This window comes from Phytophthora infestans, genomic scaffold, assembly GCF_000142945.1.
Source record: "Phytophthora infestans T30-4 supercont1.234 genomic scaffold, whole genome shotgun sequence".
Taxonomy (NCBI): domain Eukaryota; phylum Oomycota; class Peronosporomycetes; order Peronosporales; family Peronosporaceae; genus Phytophthora; species Phytophthora infestans.
In genome coordinates this window covers 92,209-98,552 of record NW_003303525.1, presented here as the reverse complement: position 1 = coordinate 98,552, position 6,344 = coordinate 92,209, and positions in this window count along the sequence as shown.

Here is a 6,344-nt window from a genome sequence, read left to right as displayed (position 1 = left end):
TCAGGAGGCCGAGATGAACTACCATCCTGCTGAGAACGGATGTTTTGGCGTTACTTCTGCTGTTGAAGATCTGTTAGGTTATTAATTGCAATCTGATTAATTGATACGAGGCAGCGAACATCGCGTACTGGCCCTTCAATGATATCATGATATTATGAAGAGCTCAGCGTGTCATATGGAGAGAAGAAATTGGTATATTCCGTGACCCTCAGCAGATACTAGCGGCTCTAAACAATATTATGCATGCGAAGATGGACAAAACACACGTTTTCTGACCGTCGCAATCGGCTATATAGTGCATAAAATACCTATCGGCTAGACAAAGTAGTACACGTCCATCAATTCACCCACCGTCGTTGTTGGATTCCAATACGCTTCAGTCGTCGTTTTTACTATCGCTAAGCTTATCTCGATCTCCTCACCGATTCATGTTGAGGTCTCATTCACCAATGATAATGATCCACCTTTTGAAAAACTAAAAGTGACTTTGCAATGAAGCGCACCTGAGAGTGTGTCATTTCAGGAGCGAAGTGCTCAGCTGAGAGTTATGACAAAATCTTTCAGTGTAAGATGGTGTTCATCATGTAGATGACTTTAAGGGAGCTGCTTAAGGAGCTGGGGTTTAACCAGCGAATTAACGAGCTGTTTGTGGACAACCAGAGCACCATCAAGGTGTGCACGGACGCAGGTAACTTCGATGAAGATTTTTTTAAATGTAAGATCGCGACGACTACACGGTGTTCTCCATATGATCTGCTTTACTAAAAAAAATTCGGATGGGTCTATTGACATTAGCTAGAAAATCTCCATCAATATCGACCAAGCAAAGGTGCGAGTGCAACACGTTACATAAAATAGTATTGTGTACACCTTCAAGCAGCTACTTTCGATCCCTAGTGTCCATTTAATCGCCCACAGAAACTCAGCCCATACAAATTTCTAGTCAGCCAAAATGACACATTTGTTTTATTTTATATCGATTTTTGTATTGCGCCGATGGTGGCCGTAAATTGTGTCCAGCTTGACAAATCTCTTTTTTGTATGCGAGCCTCCCTATAAAGTGCAAAACCGCGAGCGTTAGCACATCCTTGCTATTTTGAAGCATGTTTTGCAACTTGTGTGAAACTGCACCGTCAAATAATAAAAAATGACTGAGTTATGGGCACTTGACGAGGTGGCCGTATAATTGTGTCCAGGAGTGTAGTCCACTGGAGCTAAGTATTGCTGTATTCACGGAAATCTATTTTTGGCTTATTCGGAGTTTTGCTCTTTCCATGCTCCAACTCCAGAAACTACAGAGGAATTGCTATACAGGTAATACAGTAGAAAAGTACTGGATTGTACCCCAGGTCTTTCCAAAATACAGTAGAAAGCCGTCAAGTACGCAAAAGGAGAAAGCGAACTTACCCGATTCCAAATCTATCATTATCTGTAGATTGCTTTGGTTTGTGAGCTTACGTCTCGTTCGAAGCTTCGATCTCAATTTGACCCCACCTTCTTTGCCTCAAAAGCCAAAGAGTTAAGTAAGAGCTGATTTGGGTCCCGGTCATGATTAACACTCAAAACTCAGGTTTGAGCTATGAACGTACGTGTAGTACTATTGGCAGTTTTACTGGAATGACAGGCGCCCCCAAAACATTACCTGTGACTGAAGGGCCGAATCTGGCAGTTACCGAGCCAATTTTAAAAAGGTGATCGCATCGGGCTCAATACTTGCAATAACGCAGGCGTGATATACTTCAGTCGATGCACCGAGCTTATCGAGCTTAAAAAAACTTTTGTTGACCGACCACCTTTCGCTCAGTGTAATGTAATGCAATAAGTTATCGCGTTGCCAAATTACGCGTGCTAGACTCAGTTTTGTTAGTATGTGACTTAGAGTTGTGTCTCCATACGTAGAGTCACTATCGGCCGACAGGGAGGTGATAATTGCAGTCATGAGCTGCAGTAGATATCCAAATAAATTATATTTCAGCGACAACCTGCTATTATGACTTGTTTTACAAAAATAAACGAGCGCTACTGATCACCCTAATTAAGCTTGGGTCGATTGCAAACTTAGCAGTGGCTTTAAATAACTTTAAGTCATTAACCGATGTTTGTACGGCTGCTTGTAGAGATTTGATCTCTTATTACAGCCACCTAGTTTATTGAAAAGAGAAACTATGCGCAGCGGCTATAGCGAACAGGATATTTGAGCTGAGGCCAAGGCTCTCCACTATTTCCTCTTCACGGTTCATATTTATTAGCGTACAGTCTTTAATGGTCACACGAACAAATACATTAAGGAGAGCTTATGCAATGACCATCAGCTCTATCCGAAAAGGGACGAGGAGAGGCAGGTATTTCTTGGCTGCTTGCTGCTGGTTCTTCCACATACGAACTGAGGGAACACGCCACGTGTGGCCAGCAGCAAGCATGGAAAGAGTATATACCGGTAGGTCGGCGGTATACCGGTCCTTAAATTATTGTGGAAAACACAACTCCCTTGCTTCGCTCTGCTTCGCTATGTAATACACCTTTCCACAGTCTTTAGGGGTCACACGAACAAATACATTAATGAGAGCTTATACAATGACCATCAGCTCTATCCGAAAAGGGACGAGGACGGCGGTGACTCCTTGCATGGTCATGCAATCGGCTCCACTAATGTAATGTCGAATCCCCCGATGGACCTGCCACCATGTTTGCCGAGCGCGTGGTGACGGACTCCTTGTAGAGCCTGGCGTATGTCTTGTACGCGTCGGAAACCCAGCGACCGTGGAACTGGATTGTAAGTGCATCCGTGCCGGATCGGTACATGTGTATAGCTCCACCGGCACGCAGGGAATGAGAGCCGAAGCGGCGGGGGGGGGGGTCTTGGCCGGTGCGAGCGGCAGCGCGTTTGATGGCCCGGACACGTCTTCGGTTGATACACAGGCTGGTCGTCCCCCGCGCGAGATGTACACAGCGGCTGGAATGTTTGTTGGGAGGTTCATCCTAGTTTGAAGGAGAATGAGCGCTCCAAACACGGGGCACAAAAATTGATGGCCAGAGCGAGATAACATTCTTGTCGTTGAAACCCAGCCTTGATTTGTCTTGGACCCGGTCAGGCGATCCCAAACGGCCTGGGTTTGCGACGGGCGCTGAGTCGGCTGTCCAGCGGTATCCACAACCACTATATCTTGAGCTCGGAGCGCGAACCACTTGAAGGATCCTCCCTGGATGGCCACGATCTCTGATCGTCTCAGATGAAAGAAGAACGCCAAGCACACTACCCCCCCCCATAGGCCTTTATCACGGGGATGACCCATGACCAAGCCGCGAAAGCAGGCTTCTAATAAGTCGACTGACACGGGTGCCTTGCAGCGTCGCAGTGTGTCGAGACGGTTTATTCCCTTGAGAGGCATGCAGACGTGCGGGTGTCCAAACGAAAACACGTATCCTGAGGCTGCGAAGAAATGGCGAACGCCATGAAGCACCGTCATGATGGAGTCGCTCCGGATGGGGCTACCAGACCCGAAGCCAAACTGAAATCCATGTAAAAAGAAGTCCGAAATATGCTGCACCTTGTCAGTTATGGCCATGTCATGAAGCCAAGACGAAATTCCTCGACGCGAAGCCCACCTTCTCCACCTGTTCAAGGCTCGGTTGTACTGGTCAAACGTGGAATCGGCAACGAAGTGCGCACGGAGATATATTGCCAGATACTGGTCAGGCCTTGGATGTCCGCCGACGAGGCCACCTGTGACCACCCAGGTGTTATCGAAGCAAACAGAGCGGCAAATGATGGGTTAGCGGGAATACGGGAGCCGGCGTCAGCGCGAGTATTTTCTGATCCGGCGATGTGAGACGCAGAAAACCGAAGCCGGTATGATGTTTCCCACCAGCTTAGCAGACGGATAATGACTTGAGTCCTGGGGTTGCGCGAGGCCAGCTTGTTTTGCCATGCGATAGCGGATGTATTGTCGATACGGAAATGCACATGCCGCGGCCTGCTGTTGATAGGACGATCCGTGGACCCCTCGCTCTCCCCGTGCGTGCACTGCGAAGGCACAAGTAAGGAGCTCGCGAAAGTTAAAGTCGAATCCGTTGGCCGCTCCAGTTTTAAATTCCGCTATCAGCTTTTGCTTGGATGGAGTAAATGAGTAGGCCAGTGCAGTCTTTACGTATACGTCAAGAGCACACAACCCGAAATCCGACGCGTCCGTTTCAACCACAGCATCTGGAGGTGGGAGGTCGTTGAAGTATTACAGAGATACGCCGTTCAGCTGAGGGTTGTGCAGAATAAGCCACCACCAGAGCAAGTCTTCTCGCATTGCGTCTGTCACGGCGATGCACTGAAATCGACAGAGCTGGGCCTCGCGGTGGCGGAGACGCTGTAGGAACGGTCGTGCGGCCCGAATGCAGGTAATGTAACGGGGTTACATGGTGTGGAGCACACAGGGGTACGAAGTACCCGGAGAGTTAACAAACTCTCAGTACATAAGTTGGAGAGTTAACAAGGTCTCTCAGTACGTTGGCTGAAAGCCACACGTTATGCATTTGATTAGGTTTAACTATGCTAGATAGTTAAAGAGATACATTTACCCCTAGGCGGCTTGGCCGCAATAATAGTAAATAAAACACTTCTGGTTTTGAAGCATAAAAGTTAAGGTGTTAACTTTGAGCCCTGGTCTTGGGCTGTAAGTGTCCTTTGGATAAGGAACTTAGTATTAGTGACTCTTTGAGTCGAACGTCTTCCTCTGACGCTAAAGCTACGGCAGCCCCGCTGCACTTGGTAGCACTTGTAGTCAATCCCGCTCCTGAGTCGGTTGACTATATCCTCTGCGAGGATGGAACACCCCGTGTTCGCGAATTTGCCCCCGGCGCAGCAGGACGCGCTTACTAAGCTTATGTCCTTGCTTGGCCCGGAGGGCGTGGCTCATCTTGCATCGCAAGGTCCAGAGGCGGTCACTGCCAGGCTGGAATCGTTCTCCCGCTACGAGAACGCGCTCTTGGAGCATGTCCAAGAGAAGATGAGCGCCGCAACGGCGGCGGCGTCGATGACGCGTGAAGAGTCTATGAGACTGAAACCGCTCATGGTGAGCGTAAAAACCTTCGAGGGGAAGGATGGAGAGAATCTCCTTCTCTGGACCCGTGAGGTCGAGATGGCCATGGGATCGGCCCTGCTCCAGTCTGAGCATCAGCGCGTGGCGCTGGCTATCTCCAGGCTTGGAGGTCGCGCTCGCGAATGGGCACTAACGTGCGGCACGTCTGTTGACGCTGCATTTCCCACTTGGGATCAGCTGAAGCAACAGCTTTCGCGCGTGTTCGCGCCGCCTAATCAGGCGTACCGTATCCGGTCAAAGTTCCTTGCTACCCGCCAGGGTAAGAAGGATTTATTGGACTATGTCCAAGAGTTGAGAACTCTTATCGCCGGAATGGCGGCGGACCCTCTTCCGGAACTGGTCAGCGTGACCGTGTTCATGGAGGGACTTCGTGTGAGCGCAGCTCGAACGGAAGTGTTCCGTGTACACCCTAACGCTTTTGAAGAGGCGGTGGATGTGGCATTGAATGCCGAGCACAACTTCAGGTCGGCGCGACCTGGTTGGAGCGCTGGTAGCGCAAGCTCTTCGAGCGGTCCAGAGCCGATGGACCTCAGCTATGCTGAAGATGAAGAAGCGGAGCTACTTGCTGCGGAGCAGCGCGCCGGCATCCGCCGATGCTTTGTGTGCAATAGCACTAAGCACTTGAGGGCCTATTGCCCTCTGCGCAAGAAGCGCGAGGCTCCGGCGAGCCAATCCTCCGAGTCATCGCCGGGAAAACGGCAACTCCCAGTAGGCGCGGGGCGGCCTACTGGGGAAGAACTGAGTTCTGTTGTGCCTCGAAGAGGTAGAGGACAACGGGGCTCAGCCCCGAAGAGAGCTGAGCTCTCTTACGAGAAGAGTGTGTGCAAGCCGGGCTTGCTGGTCGTTCAAGCGAACGTGAAGGGCTTTGCAAAGCCATGGAGAGTCTTGATTGACTCGGGAGCCTCGGGCAACTACGCCCGTCGCTCCACCCTGGAAGGGAGTCAGCTGTATGCTGAGGCACTGGAAGTGCCAACGAGAGATACGATCTCTGTCCGTCTCGCGACGGGGACACTGGTAACTGTGTCGAAGGTCTCTGTCGACCTTGGAGTGAAGTTTGAGAACTTCGATAGCGTGGAACGCTGTTTGGTCTTAGACCTGGATGCGAGGTATGACCTCATCCTTAACATGGCATGGCTGGAACGTCATGAGCCATGGATCGACTGGAAGTCGAAAACGCAGGGTGCGTCGCACCCTGCTCCTAGTGGAGCTTTGGTGAGTCATGAACCCACCTCTGCTAGGAAGCAGAAGCGCTTT